The following is a 16,210-nucleotide window of genomic DNA, read 5'->3' as shown; positions in this document are numbered from 1 at the left end:
AGAATTCATTTCCTATGGGAAGTTTCCCCTAATTCTTTCCAAGCGCATATTTCTTCTCTAAATACTTAAAAATATGTCATTTTTGTACCTCAGTCATGATCTTTACATTCTGCCATATTGTATAGTTATTTATGTAATTGTGTCATCTCTCTTATTGAAATTGAAAACTGCATGAGAATGAGATTCTTTATTTTCTGTCTTTTCAGCCACCATAGAAACACAGTTTCTGACATATATTAGTTGCTCATTAAAGGTTTGTTAAATTTAATTTAGGACACAAAAGAAATAAACACCTTATTATAAGGCAGTGACTACCAATGTTAAAGTAAACTAAAAAAAGTTAGAGAATAAAAACTTAAACTTATCTCCAGATGCTTGTTGAAATAGATAATTGAGCCAACAGAAGTTGATTGTTTATTGTTTAAATTATTTATACAACTGTCTGAGTTCTCTGTTTCTCTTTGCACATGTAGGAACAGCTGAAAAAGAATTATAGTTGTCATTTGAAAACTATTAAGTGGTTTGCCTACTGATGGAATTCTTATTCTTCTGCTTGAAACAGAATTTATCAAATAAAGGAGGTACAAGCAAATCTGCATGATTGCTTTATTAATCAAAAAGGAGGGCTCCAGAGGCACTGCCAGTGTAGAATGATGCAAGTGAAACTGAACCTTTTTTTTCCATTTCTTCCTATAGTCTTAGGAAAAATATCAAACCACCTCCCCCTGCCTCTACCCTCAAACTTGTTTGCCATGGAAGGTGAAATCTCCTTTTCTCCGGGGATTTGAAATGTAGACAAGCTTATGCATAGCCACTGTTATATGATACATTTGTGATAAAATTGAAAAGATGTTGATCTTCAATTTGGGAAACATGGATTAAAGACCCAACACTGAGTAGCACTCTAACTATGTCAGGTTGAATAATGGCCCTTCTAAAATGTCCATATTCTAATCTCTGGAACCTATGGATATGCCATTTTAACATGGCAGAGGGAACTTGCAGATGTGATTAAGCCACAAATTTTGAGATGGGAAGATTATCCTGGATTATCTGGGTGGGACCAAGGTAATCATAAGGGTCCTTATAAGAGGAAGGCACAGTGACAAATAACTAGGCCTATCGGTCAACATACTTAGTTGTGAGAAGGCCAGTGACTCAAGGCAGGCCAACCACAATTGTTTTTCAAGGACTATAAGAAAGAAGTCAGCCTCGATTCATTGAGGTTGCCAAAGTGAATCTGCAGTTGTTTGGGATTCTTTGCCACCAACAATGAGGAGTGTAGACCTATGAGGTTAAGAATGATAGATTTTATGTATCAACTTAATAGCAATTGAGCCTCTAGATCTAGCCATGCATGATGCTACCATGTTCTGAGATTTTTTGGTTACATAAGCCAATAAAATGTGTGTGTGTGTATCAATTATATCAAATACACATACGTATATGATCCACTAATCAGATTGGATTATATTTGCTCAAAACAAAAAAGTTATATATGTGAAAAGATGTGGCACGGAGTACATAATAAATATATAAAATAATTTTTCTCTATGAAGTATAAATGGTGATGGTAGAAAATTCAGATAATATTGATAAAACATATTAGTTAAAATAGGAATCATCCCAAATCTGACAGCTAGAGATAATCACTATTGATATATAAGTGTGTGGGTATGTTTTATTTTATTACTTGATCCTGAATGTAAGGTATAATAGGTAGAAAGATCTGGGGCAGCTTTTTAGAGAGCAAGGCAGCTAAACTTGATCTTGTAGGATAAGTGGAATTTTGATAGGAAAAGAGAAAGAAAAAGTAACAGTAAGCCATACATATATGAATAATTAATTTTTGACAAAGGTACAAAGATAATTTATTAGGATAGTCTATTCAATGAAAAGTGCTGAAACAATTAGGTATCCATATGTAACACTATGAACTTTGGCCCATACCACATGTCATATATACAAAATTAATACAAGATAGATCTTAGAACCAATTGTAAAATGTAAAATTATAGAACTTCTAGAAGAAAAAATAGGAGAAAAATCTTTGTGATCTTGAGTTTGTGGTGGTCCTGCCCCAGGGGTGGTTTTCTGCCTGGATTGTGCACCCTCAGCTCTGGGTGGTTCCATCCTCTGAAATCTAGGTGGAGGCAGTAATACCCCACAGCTTGCTGGATGTTGCACATGCCATACCAGAGCCTACAGGAGCCACACCTGAGGTGGCTAAGGAATGTGGCTATTGAGTACAAGGAGTGCAGCCCAGATGTGAAAGGTACGAGGCAGCAGCCTTCCCACCTTTGAAATCATTCTAGTCTACAGGTCCTTGAACTCTGGACCTGTGATGGGAGGGGCAGCCATCACAATTACCATGTTTCTCAGAAGATAAGACAGGGTCTTATATTTATTTTTCCTCAAGAAGACACCCTCAGGCTTATTTTCAGGGGATGTGTTATTTTTTTTAAGTATGGTACAATAATCTACATTTATTCAAATATAGTTAAGTAGTCTTCTTCTGGAACATCATCATAACTCTCCAAATGGTGAATTCCATCCTGAATTTCTTGCTACTCTATTTCCTTTAGAACCATTGGTCCCAATCTCTCATGTTGAGCAATAGAGTTCTCATGTCGAGTAATAGAGCTCTCATGGGGCAGATGAGAAGGACTGCTGGTCTTCTTTACAGCTCTGCGACAAAATGCATGGGTTCTGCAGATACACTGCGTAGCCACACCCATCACTAGGTCTTATTTTGGGAGTAGGGCTTATATTGCACAAATGCTTAGAAATCTTGCTAGGGCTTATTTTATGTGTAGGTCTTATTTTCGGGGAAACATTGTATCTCTGAAATGCCTTTGGGGCCATTCTTCCATTGTTTTGGACAATGGGTCCTGGCTTCTGCTTAGATGGCTGACTAATCTCCTTTTCAGATGGTCATTTGGCCATACTGTTGGTGTTCTCTCTTAAATATGCCTTCTTGTTCTTTACAATATGGATGGGTTGAGAATTTTTTAAATTTAAGTTTTGTTTTCCTTTTGATTAAAAAATCCATCTTCAAGTCATTTCCCACTTGCATTTTATTATAAGCAGTCAAGAGGAACCAGGATTCTTCTACACTTTGCTCAGATATTTCCTTGGCCAAATGTGTAATTTCATTACTCATGAGTTCTACTATCCATAAAACACTAAGACATGAACACAATTCAGCCAGGCTCTTTGCTACTTCACAACAAAGATGGTCTTTCCTCCATTGCCCAATAACATGTTCCTCATTTTCATTTGAAACCTCATCAGAATGGGCTTTACCATCCACATGTCTGCCAACATTCTGTTCACGATCTCTTAGGTATACTTTAAGAAGATCGCAGTGTTCTCCACAGTTTACCTCCTTTCCTTCTGAGCCCTCACCAGCATCACCCTTAATTGTCTGTTCATAGCAATGCAGGCTTCTGCTAGCATGCACCTCACAACTCTGCCAGTTTTACCCAGTACTCAGCTCCAAAGCTGCTTTCACATTTTAAGTGTTTGTTTACAGCAGCATCCCCATTTCCCAACACCATTTGCTTGTACAAATGAAATAAGAATTTAGTAGATTTTCTACTTATTTCACTTCTAGGAACACTATGATTAGCTAACACCATAGATCTGCTTGAGTCAAACTATTCTGATTGTTGCTTTAACTCTGCTATCCATTTTTGTAACTATCACTACCTTGCCTTTGGTGGTTGAGTGCCACCTCTTGGTCCCTGACACATCAGGATCCAGTTACTCTCATTGAATGTAGATTTTCCAGTTGCGCAGCTGCTATTCCCACTGTAAGTTCAGGCCTACACATAGTGCAATCACAGAGCTCCTCAATGAGGGGGCTCCACACACAAATTTATTTCTCAAAGTATTGGTGAAAGGTCTGATGTCTTCTGTACGCTTCCCAGTGTGGAAAAAAAATCTACTCTAATATTCCAATCTCTCTAATCCCTTAAATCCCTTCCTCTAAATGAAACCAAGTAAGGTCAGACATTTCTAATTTGGTCATCTTGTGATCCATATTTTGGCCAACCAAACAAACTGTTAGAGCCCCTTTTATCTCCCTGAGTTACAACATTAAATGTAGAGTCTTTGCTTTGTAAGCCCGTATCAATAAATTTCGCCAGATCCTACTTTATATTCCTTCCACTATTATCTTCACCCTTAATATCCATTTGTATACATGTTCCCTGGAATTCTGCTTGTATAAATTAGAAAAATCAAGTAATTCCTTTGAATGTAGTACACTTCCTCATGGGTCACACTTTGCTCCTCATCTTTGGGAACCTGTTGGGACTTGAGTCCAGTTACAGCTCAGGAAGCAAAGAAGGATGGCAGAGGTGGATCCTGAGAAGTATCAGCATTGTCTTTCATGGCAACTGCCTGAGGAGGAGGCCATTCCTATTTCCCCAGGAAATGCAGAATTGATCTCCTGAGAGGTGGTGGTAAAGCCAATACCATTGTGACCGGGGAGGCTGCTTCCACTAGGGGCAGGTATGCCACTGTGGGTGAAAAGGATTCTTATGCTGGGGTTGCAAAAGCCACTTAGCTGGGGGTGGAGAGGGAAATTCCACTGTGGTTGGGTTCTTCTAGCATGCACCTCAGAACTCTTCTAGCCTTCACCATTACCCAGTTCCAAGCTGCTTCTACAATTTAGGTATTTGTAACAGTAGGACTCCACTCCTGGTTCCAATTTTCTGTCTTAGTATATTTAGTCTTCTCTAACAAAATACCATAAACTTTATGGTATTTTATACTACCAGAGTAGTTTATAAACAACAAAAATTTATTTCTCACAGTTCTTCAGGCTGGGAAGTAAGTCCAAGGTCAATGCACTAGCAGATTCAGTATCTGGGGAGGGTCCCCTTATGGGTTCATAGATGGTGACTTCTCGCTCTATCCTTACGTGATGGAAGAGGCAAATGAGGTCTCTTGGGTCTCTTCTATAAGAGCAATAATTCCATTATGAAGGCTCTCCTATTGTTCCATAATTAGCTCCCAAAGACCCTACCTCATAATACTATCACTTGGAGGTTACATTTTTAGAATAATTTGTAGGGACACAAACATTCATACGAAAGCAATATAAGAATAAATGCTAGGAAGAGCAGAGTGGGGATATGAGCATAGTAACTACATCCATGTATCCAGAGCATAGGCAATATAAGAGTAGAGTGAGACTGTGAATAACATGTAAATAAGAAAGGAATTGAGAGAACAGAGTTCTGAAGCCAGGTTTCCTGAGTTCAATTGTAATTCTGCTATTACTAACTCTACAGTTATTAGCTGTGTACCTTGGAAAATTAACTTTTCTTCCTGTTTCCTCATATATAAAATGACAACAAAAAATAGAATCAGCCTTCAAGTGTTGTTTTGATGATTAAATATACAGCAGTCCCCCACCATCCACAGTTTCACTTTCCATGGTTTCAATTACTTATGATAGAGTACAATCAGATACTTTGAGAGAGAGAGAGCACATTGACATAACTTTTATTACAGTATATTTTGATACTTGTTCTGTTTTATTATTAGTTATTTTTGTTAATCTCTTACTGTGCCTAATTTATAAATTAAACTTTATCATAGGTATGTATGTATAGGAAAAAACATAGTATATATAGGGTTCAGTACTATCCATGGTTTCAGGCATCCACTGGGGTCTTAGAATGTATCACCTGCAGGTAAGGGGAGACTACTGTATGTGCAAAACTAATATGTGCAAAGTTGACATACATGTGTTTGCCACATTCAAATCTGATGTAGTAAATAAAATGAATTTTAACCTTTCTAATTATTAATATTAATATTTTAAAGTTTTATTGAGATATAATCCACAAATCCTGCAATTGACTCATTTAAATGTAAATTTAATATTTTTAGCATATTCAGATTTATGCAATCATCACTACAGTCTTGCTTTAGAATATTTTATCATCCCCCAAAGAAATTCCATAACCATTAACAGTCATTCCCCAAGCCCTTACTCTGCCCTCCACAACCACTAATCTACTTTCTATTTCTATAGATTTGCTTATTCTATATTCAAATTGATATAGATCTATATTCATATCATATTCATATTCAACATTTCATATAAATGGAATCATACCATATGTGGTCTTTTGTGTCTGGCTTCTTTCACTCAGCATAATGTTTTCAAGGTTCATCCACATTATAACGTATATCGTACTTCATTCCTGTTTATTGCCAGGTAATAATATGTCATATAAACATACCGCATTTTATTTGTTGCCATCATTATATTAGAGGATAGAATATTTTTGAGTCAAAGGGAGGGAGAAAGAGAAACGAGCAGAGGTGTGATCTTAATGGCTGCTCAGGCACCCAGGAGCAGCAAAGAGATATGTTTGGCCAGAGAAGGAAAAGGGAGGTTGAGGAAGGAAGCTGAGAATTTTGTGGAAGCACGCCAGAGACTCACTTGCTACCTCACTGCTGGCCTTTCTGGAGTTAGAGTTAGAGGAATGAGAGGTGACTCATTCATCCTATACAGAGGCAACCTAATGCAGAAGAAAGCCCTGTCTTCTTACTTAGCAGCCCTTCGAGCTTGGGGAAGTTGTTGATTCTAAGTTTCCTCTAATCACCTTCCACCTCTCCATTCATCCCCTCCAGCCCTGTTCTTACTTCATAAAGCCCATAGTGAGGATCATATCATAATGATTTTATAAACTGGACCATAATTATTGAAGTACAGCAAAACTTCACTAGTACAATGTTCTAGAAGCATTTCAAAATGCTTTCTGATGACAAAAAATGCTTTAGAGATACTTGAATTTTTTTAGGGAATGCATAGGGAAATAAGGAGCAAATCAGAACCCCCAACTACTTAGTGTGGTTAGTTGAAAATAGGTCCTAACAGACTCTGATGCCCTTCCAGATAGGAGTCTATCTTAGTCATTATTGTACCACATTGCTTGCCACAATTTATAGGCTATAGCAATATCTCAATAAAACTATTTTGTTGAAGCAAAAACAGAACAGTGAATCACAGCACATCAATCAGTGTGTGCACGAATTGCCTGCTATATTCTCTGGTCATCTTTATTAAACAGACAAAAAGAAACATTATGGATACTAACCTAGCTTACATTTAATGAGCATGTACTATGTGCCAAACCACATGCTAAGCTCTTTATATACATAAACTCATAATAGTTGACTACCCCTCACACACACACACTTATAAAGAATCCAAGGGCAGAAGCAGTAAAAAAAAAAAAATTAAGTTTAAAAATAATTCACAAAGCTGGAACTTTAAGCCAGTTTAATCAAGGCCTTTAGAAAAAAATTTTGATTTACTTTTACTTATTAGAATTAAATATACTGAGAATTAAATATCTCATAGCCAAAGACATTAGGTCCTAAAGAAGGATTTGGAGGGATTTTGTCTTTTGTTTCATTTTGTTTCGATTCCATATGAAAATATTCAGAAAAACACAGGCAGTAATTCTGAATTTGATCTTCCACTATATGGGTCACCTGAGGTGGTTCTTAATTTTAGTCCTTAAAAGATCCTGAGGACTCTTTAGATCCTTTGTGTCACTATCTCTGCCAAAACAGAAAATGTCTCCATATTCTCTGCCACCATACTTTATCCTGTCATTTTTTCCCCAAAACTTTTCAAAACTCAATTCATCCATGAAATCTTCTGCAATTGAGGCGGAAGCCACCCAGACATTCTGTTAATATCTTCAGCGTGATTGATATTTCTCTCCTGCAGTGTGGCGAGATAGCATATGCGTATATGTGGGCAAGCGTATATATCTTTATGTTAATGTGCATCTGTTCCTCTCATCTCTACCATACTATTAAGATATTAAGCTCTCAGTGTCTATCTTTGTTTCCCTTCACAGAAGAGAGCATTTTATTCACCTGAGTAACCCAGTGCCTAGCTCTGTGGCATGATGTACATCTTCAATAAACATTGACTGAATGAGTGAGTGAGTGCTCAATGGTGACAGTGACAACCTTGAAAGAAAATCTCTCCTTGCACACAGAGAAAATAAGATCACATACAAATATAACTGCAAATAGCGTGCCTTCTCGGGTATTTTATTTTTAAGCATTCTCAGCTGAAATATGCCATGGAACTGCTGAGATTTAGCAGGTAATTTTCATTTCACCTCTGTTTTCCAAATGGTTACCACTTGCCAAATACACCTTACTTAAAGTGTGCTTTTTTTTTTTCCTCCCTTTAGGCATGATATGATGCTGTATTCTATATGTCTCTCTCTCTTAAAGCTATGGAGTTCATTCATGTTTTGCTATTTATCATGGCTATATTTTTTGGATTAGGGAGAAAGAAGAGAACTAAGGATGGATAATGGAGCTCTAACTCACCAACTCTCTTCTCTTGTTATAAGAAAAAAAAATTGAAACATTGAACTTCTGAATTGCATGAAACTCTTCCTTGGTTATAGCTGGTGTCAATCTTTTTGAATTATTATTGTTACTTTAATCAATGACAATGACCATAAATAAAAAATATAATGTGTTCTGTTCTATATATAGTTAGAAGAGCTGCCAATGATGAAGATTTGAATCATACTGCCTAAATTTTAATCCCAGTTCTACCCCCTTTCTATTTGAATGACATTCAGCAAATAACTTAATTAGCTTCTGTCTCCTTAAGTGTCTTTATCTATGAAATGAAGGTGAAAAGGGTGCTATGATTCAATGAGATAATTCACGTAAAAGAGCTCAGTTCCAGTCATATGCATAGGAAGTCCTTCCTCCTTTACTGTTACCTGCCATTATTTTTCTGATAATGGTAATGACAAGTAGACTGGGATAAGTGGGCTCCTCCCTGCATAGATGCATTTAAAACCTCTTAAAAAAGGGATTCCTCGCCTTTCACAGCACCAATGCAGATTCACCCCAGAATGCTAAATAAAAGGCAAATTTCACGGAATCTGGAGCTATTGAGCTGCTCCTATCTTAGCTTTATTTGCAGAAGACTTTTTCTCTACTTCAGGGATACTAACTGCTTCATGAATGAAGTATGGTGGTGGTTCTAGGAAAGAAACGGTGTTAACAATTTGAATAAAAAGGGAGGCAAGCTAACTTGAAGGGCATTGATTTGAGCATTTAGTTGCTTCTTAAGATTTGATAGTAGTTATATGAGAGTTGGCTTTCCCATGGAACACCCTGACACCTTTACTGACCAGTTGCCCTCTCTTTTACACTTTATAGGTTTGTAGAATTGTGTGTCCATTTTAGCCACTCTCTGCAGCTTATCCATCCCTTTCACTAAGACCCAAATGTCTACCACACCAGAAGTAGTCTTGGCCTTACTTTGTTGGTGAATGGCATACATATTATTGCCTTTCCCTTTCCCCATCCTCAATGTCTCTTTTCAATCTCTAGCCCTGGTCACTACATCTCACTTACTTTTTGTTTCTATTTACAATTGATCAAATAGTTTTGTTTATATTAGTTTTTAATACTCCCCCACCACACCTAATGCCTTTTACCATGTTTCTAGTGTCTACAACCCCTCGATTCTATGACTTATAATAACAGGCAGGAGTTGTTATCACTGTTATAGACTAAGAAATAGGGGTCACTGCTACTGCTCAGCTTTGTTCCTAGAAAACATGATAGGTTCACAAGGCCAACTCCTTCCTTCTGGGGTGGAAACAATATGGATTATAAAGAGGAGGGGTATGTTGTGTGTGTATGTGTGTGCATGTGTGTGTGTGTTTTAATGAAGGAAGAAGTTCATCTTTTACCCTTTGAAGAACTTTTCCTTAGTTTGCCAATTACTTTACTCTCCCAATTTATGTACCTACATGTCTATTTCCTGTTTAAAAAATAGAAAACGTAAAAATAAAAAAGATCCCATTACTTAGATATTTTTCTAAACATATAATAATAAATATATATGTAATATATAAGATCATTGATGTCACTTATACATAATTTCTTATAATCAGATTTTAAAATTAATAATATGAGTATATTCCCATGTCTATACATTCAGAGCAGCAGCATAATTATGAATGGCTATACAATGTTTATTGTATCTATAGAGTACATTATAATACATCATCTACTTTTAGTTATTAAAATATTTAGGTTATTTCCAATATATTGCAACTGTTTACAGTGCTCTAATGATAATCCATACATATATATCTTCATTTGTCCACTGTTTATTTAAGATAAATCTTAGAAAAAAAGTTAGGTCAGGGTCAGACACATTTTAAAGACTTTTGATACACATGCCATACTTGTTTCTGGAAGAGTAATAGGAGATTATACTTTCAACAGCAGTTTATAAAAGTGCTCTTTCTCTATACTCTTGCCACTACTGGATGTTTTAAATCAGTTCTTAATTTAAAGAGCAAGGAGGAGGCATCTCAATTGGGTTTACAATCTCCCTGAGTAAGGTTATATCAGATTTATGGTATAAAGATTTGTTAACCAGGGTCTGAGTCATGGGAATGTGGGCATGTTTGTTCTATTACCAAGAACTCTATGAATCAGACCTAATAACTATTTTAGTCACTACCAATACAGTCACATTTCAGAAACAACCTAAGCTGAAAAAGGTTATGTATTTTTTATAAAAAAAAAATCCCATGGATGTGATAACAGCAAATATCTTTTTAGTTCTCTATAGATTGGAGCAATAATATTGCCTCACTTGAAATTATATCACTCATTACAGACATTGGGGGATCTAATTTATAGATATATTTCCCCAAATAAGTGGAACCCTATTTCTTGCTAAATAAAAATGTCAATCATAAAGTAACAGGCACTGCAACTTATCCATGTAGATGTCTACTTTTGTATATGAATTAGAAATCTAACAAGGCTACTTGGAACTTTATTCCAATTTGTTGTTCTGTCCATTTAAATACCTTTCAGAAGTTAATAATTCTCAGTCCTTCTATTAGCAAAGGAGAAATCAGAATAAACTTCAGTACTAATAGGGCTGATTCCTATTAGGATAACAATTCCACATAGGACAACAATCTGCATGCCAGTGCTTATATACAACAGAAAAATAAGACCTAGGATAGTTAATCAAATGAGTGATTATATTTTTCTGATCTTCTCTAGGATTTTAATAAGTTTTTGCAAGGAGTTTTTGTAAAATTTCCGTGAATATCCAAATCCACCTATAGAAACTGTTATACATTCCAAATATGATTATAAACTTCATAAATCTCAAGGTAAAATTAAAGTTAGTATTCTCTCATGATGATCTGATTTTATTATGCTGTGATTTATTGGTACTCAGAAACCAGACAGCCTTGAACTTCTGAGATAAATACTTTAGGATAGATCTATTGGGGATGAATATAGTTCTCCCTTAAGTTACCAGTTTTTATTTTTTTAATTTTGGTTTCTTAATATGCTGAAAGAATGATGTTATAATGTGGAGAAGAGAAAGAAAACTGGGATTTACACATTCCAAATTAGATGAGCAAACACATATATTTTGGAAAACAATCTCATACATTCATAATTAATCTATTTATTCCATCATTTAACTAACATTTATTAAATGTTAAGGATGAGCATATCTTTGCACTTAAACTGGAGAAAACCTGGAGTCTTAAATTAGGGTCATAAATTGGGATTTACATTTGTTTCTTTCTGGAGCAGGACATCCTACTGATCTAGGGCCACTTTATTCCCCTTTTCAAGGTCTTTGTGTTGTGAAGAATTTTTGGGTTTGGCTCCTTCACAGAAGTTTCAGTGTTTTCATTTTCTCACTATTCCTCATCTGCCTTTCAACATAATATTTTTCATCTTCTGGAGGTAGGAGATTTCCCTTTACTTAATGGGTTGTACTTTCCCCAGTATCTAATTACAGCTTGGTATCTAGACTGGCATCCCAGCAGCAGAAAGCTATGGTTCTAAATTTTAGAGCTGATAACACATTACATATTTGTCTAATTCATACCTGACCAACAATAGTAGACATGCCAGTAAATTCCTCAATGTGTGCATTTGTGATCATACTTTCTGACACTCAACCCTTCTATATCTTCTATCTAGGTACTGAAATGTTTCTCTACATGTCCCCGAGATCACCTTCTCAGTGACTATATTAACCTTCCCTTTTTGATGGTTTCATTAGTTCAAGCATAGTTTTAGCCACTCATTACGAAGTTATAACACTATGTTATTCTTTGGTTAAATGTAAGAAACCATGTGTTTTGAATCTAAAGTGTTCCTAGTCCATCCTTGAAGGGGAAAGATGAGAGAAACCAGGCTCCTCTTTTAAATATCAGAGGTCTATTTTCCCTGCAGGACCAGAGACCTGGTAACAAGTAGTAGTCCCTTCCTTTCAAAGTGAACACAAGATAGGATCAAGACCTTTATAGATTTAATTATACTTCTAAGCTTTTCCGTTAGCTTGCAGAAGTAGAAGTTTTAGTTGTCAAATTTAAAAAGATTGATCAATCTAATAGACCTTTGGTGTTCTTGAAAGATATACCCAAGAGCTCTTTGATAATCAACTTTCCAAATGTCACTCTACCCATACATTTGTAGATTACTCATGTTAATAGGTGATATACCATCTATGTCACAAAATGGAGAGCATTAAATAATATCAGGTAGGGACCCCATCTTCCTGACAGTAGTCCTATCTTCATTTCAATGATTAATTCTTCCCCACGATATATATTTACAGCAGGATAGTAAATCTAGATTCCTGCCCTTTCATTATGGAAGCCATAATAGGTGAATGCATTAGTTTTTGGGATGTTGTTTTGTTTTATTTTTATTATTCCAGTCTAGTCAAGAGGACAAATTATCATAATTTGACCAAATCAAATTACCAAAATAAACCAACCTTTTTTCTTGAATGACCTTGAATTTCAGATGAGAAAACACAAATATCAAAGGAATAGGGATCATTCATTCTCTATGTAACATCTAGTTGAGAATATTAAATGAGTCCTGTGACTTTCTTATAGATACTTGGTTTGGTTCACACTCCTGTACCAAGTCCATTATTTTGCTTTTCTTCAACCTATGATTCCTTTTCTAAATTTTCAATACATTCTATTTCCTTGGTTTTATTTTTATCAGCAAATAAATCCAAGCACATAGATGATTTACTAAATTAGAATTATAAATTCCCATTGAGAGAAGTTCATTGAGGAGTTAGTTCATTTACTACCTAGATAAACTGCTCCTTCCCCTTGCTATTTGCAGAATAATTTAATAGTATACCTCAAAAATTAAAAATTACTATATATTAAGGGCTTCTGATTTTTAAAAATAGATAAAACCACAAATGGTAGAAGAATCTGATCTGTGATAACATAGACAACATGCCCATTATGATTCTGAAAATACATAACTTCTAACAGTAAATTGGCAAAAGTTCTGCCTCAAATCAGGTTTTTTTTTTTTTTTTTTTTTCTTAAAGCAGAGAAAGTCTCAGTGTTGTGTCTGCCTTTATCATCCAGGAGAAATTCTCTTAGTGTGCTGCTAGGTTAAGAAAACCCTTATGCAACCTTGAAAGAGCCCTTCTTGCACTCATTTCCCATTTCTAATTTTGTTTTTTCCATATGAAATGAACTCCATTAGCAGCTCCAAAGCAGTTCCCCTGGCCTCTTTTCATCACCTTTCCTCTCTCTTTTCCTTGGTCAGTAGAATTGTTTATTTGATTGGTGAACTTCAAAGCAAGATTGTATCAATTATAGTTTAACTCATTCTCTTTATCTATACAGTGGGCTGCCTGCAGGAAGATGCATTTGGATCTGCTACTTGCACTGAAATTACACGGGGCAGACTGCCTTGGAGAGACTGCACTCACCAAGCACTGCTTGGGCCTGGATGAGTAAATCTATCGAATGCTGGGTTAAAGGTTAGGTAGCCCATTTTTGCCACACACTGCAACAACATCCACAAATTTCTTTTTTAAAAAGTGATATCTGGCTATTTGTCTGTTTTTTTAATTTATTAAACCTCACTTTGTTCTGAACTCCGGTAGCTAGAATGAAAGCCTCCAGAGAACATATTAGTGGCTGTTGGAACTTACCTTATAATTTCTCTGACAGGTCTTGATCTTCCTGAGAAAACCCAAACAAGTTAAATAAGTGCTCTGGATTTCTGCAGATGATGTTTCTTTACACCTGGAGAAGGATAACATAAATATTCTATTTTAAAATCATACTATACAAATGAAAACCAATTTAGGATTACATTCCTGCCTGCCATCTTCCCCCAATAGAATTTAGTAATTTGTTTTTGATTTTTTTTTTTTTCTTTTTGAGACAGAGTCTCACTTTGTTGCCCAGGCTAGAGTGAGTGCCATGGCATCAGCCTAATTTACAGCAACCTCAATCTCCTGGGCTCAAGCGATCCTATGCCTCAGCCTCCTGAGTAGCTGGGACTACAGGCATGCACCACCATGCCCGGCTAATTTTTTCTCTATATATTTTTAGTTGGTTGATTAATTTGTTTCTATTTTTGGTAGAGACAGGGTCTCACTCAGGCTGGTTTCTAACTCCTGGCCTCTAGCAATCTGCCTGCCTTGGCCTGCCAGAGTGCTAGAATTACAGGCGTGAGCCACCACACCCAGCCTAGAATTTAGTAATTTGAAATGACAGAATGTTGGTCATTGATGGGTATGTGTGTTATATGACTAAAAAATCAAAAGATGGGTAAGCTAAAGCAAATATGTATGTATATAGAGATACATAGATTTATTAGTCTTTCATTTCTTTATCGATTTCATTGCCTTTTATTTCTGAACTGTCATATGAATTTCATTGGGAAAGCTTTTTTTTTTTTTGAGACAAGAGTCTCACTCTGTTGCCCAGGCTAGAGTGCTGTGGCATCAGCCTAGCTCACAGCAACCTCAAACTCCTAGGCTTAAGCAATCCTTCTGCCTCAGCCTCCTGAGTGGCTGGGACTACAGGCACACACCATCATGCCCGGCTAATTTTTTTTTTTCTATATATTTTTAGTTGGCCAATTAATTTCTTTATATTTTTAGTAGAGATGGGGTCTCACTCTTGCTCAGGCTGGTCTCAAACTCTTGACCTCGAGTGATCCTCCTGCCTCGGCCTCCCAGAGTGCTAGGATTACAGGCGTGAGCCACCACGCCCAGCTGTGGGGAAGCTTTTTATCTACGAATATTAATAGCTTATTTTTGTATGTTGACTTCTTACTCTTGACCCATCCTCCTGGCCATGAGCTTAAAACAATACAGATAATTAACAGTTTATTTAAACTCTAATAGCCAAACACACATAAAAAAAAACAAAAAACTGTTAATAGAAAATATACAATGTGATTTACAGATTTCTCAATTTGATACCACAACAAAGAAAATAAGTAAATATAGGCATTGGATTGAGAATTAAAACTGTATTCAATTCATATCCCTACTATCTACTATAATTAGGCAGGCAATTTTGGGCAAGTATCCAAAACTTGCTGAGTCTTAACTTCTCTGTGTGTAAAATGATAGGCTTTGCACAAAATTGCCACTTTGGCCCCTTCCATTTTTCAAATTCTGTGATAATATTCCCTCTAAGGCCATGGTTTGAGGTAGGTATAGTGATCAGGAAGAATTTGTGGAAACAATAACCTCATGTTTAGATAAAGCCTGAATATTTGTAAACTGTGTATATCTAGCTGAATATTTGTAAACTGTGTATAGCTAGCTTCTCTCTCTGCTGTTATTTGTAGATATTGGTACTAAGGTGATTATAATCAATTCATTTGAGATTCACTTATTGATTTTATTCTTCCAAGGAAAAAGGTGTTTCTGGATGAAATATTTATATCTGACTTGTGTTCATTTATTACTGTCTTGCAAAAACAATAACAATTCTTAAAATTGAAAATTGAGTGATAGCTGAAATCACTATTTGCAAGGATAATTTTAAAACTGACACATCAGATTTGTTTGCTGCTATTACTAGAACAAAGGAGACTAATTTAAGCTTGTATTATATTTCTGATATTGGGATAAACTCCTTAGATTATTTTACAAGGTAAACCTCATAAGTACTCTATGATAAATTTGGACTATGATTCCCATTTTACAGGTGAAGATGTTGCACTCAATTACCCAAGAGATGAGTGGCAGAGTTAGCAGGTCTGTTTGATTCCAAAGGCTAACCTCCTTCTTACAATGCACTGCGCTATATATACTGGTGCTACAAAGGTTGATGGTTAC

General features: G+C 35.9%; 1 protein-coding gene across 5 annotated transcripts in view; it reads right to left on the bottom strand.

Moving 5' to 3' along the window:
* Nucleotides 1–16,210, bottom strand: part of LRRC4C (leucine rich repeat containing 4C) — a 1,172,848-nt gene that overhangs the window by 167,495 nt on the left and 989,143 nt on the right. For all 5 annotated transcript variants that reach the window (XM_076002025.1, XM_076002024.1, XM_076002021.1 and 2 more), the window contains one exon: nucleotides 14,060–14,153. The gene's annotated coding sequence lies outside the window, so the exon portion shown is untranslated. The remainder of the gene's footprint in view (nucleotides 1–14,059; nucleotides 14,154–16,210) is intronic.

The sequence above is a fragment of the Microcebus murinus genome, chromosome 4 (assembly GCF_040939455.1).
Source record: "Microcebus murinus isolate Inina chromosome 4, M.murinus_Inina_mat1.0, whole genome shotgun sequence".
NCBI classification, from domain to species: Eukaryota; Metazoa; Chordata; class Mammalia; order Primates; family Cheirogaleidae; genus Microcebus; species Microcebus murinus.
Note: the sequence above shows the minus strand (reverse complement) of the source record. Positions and strands in the feature narration are given on the sequence as shown.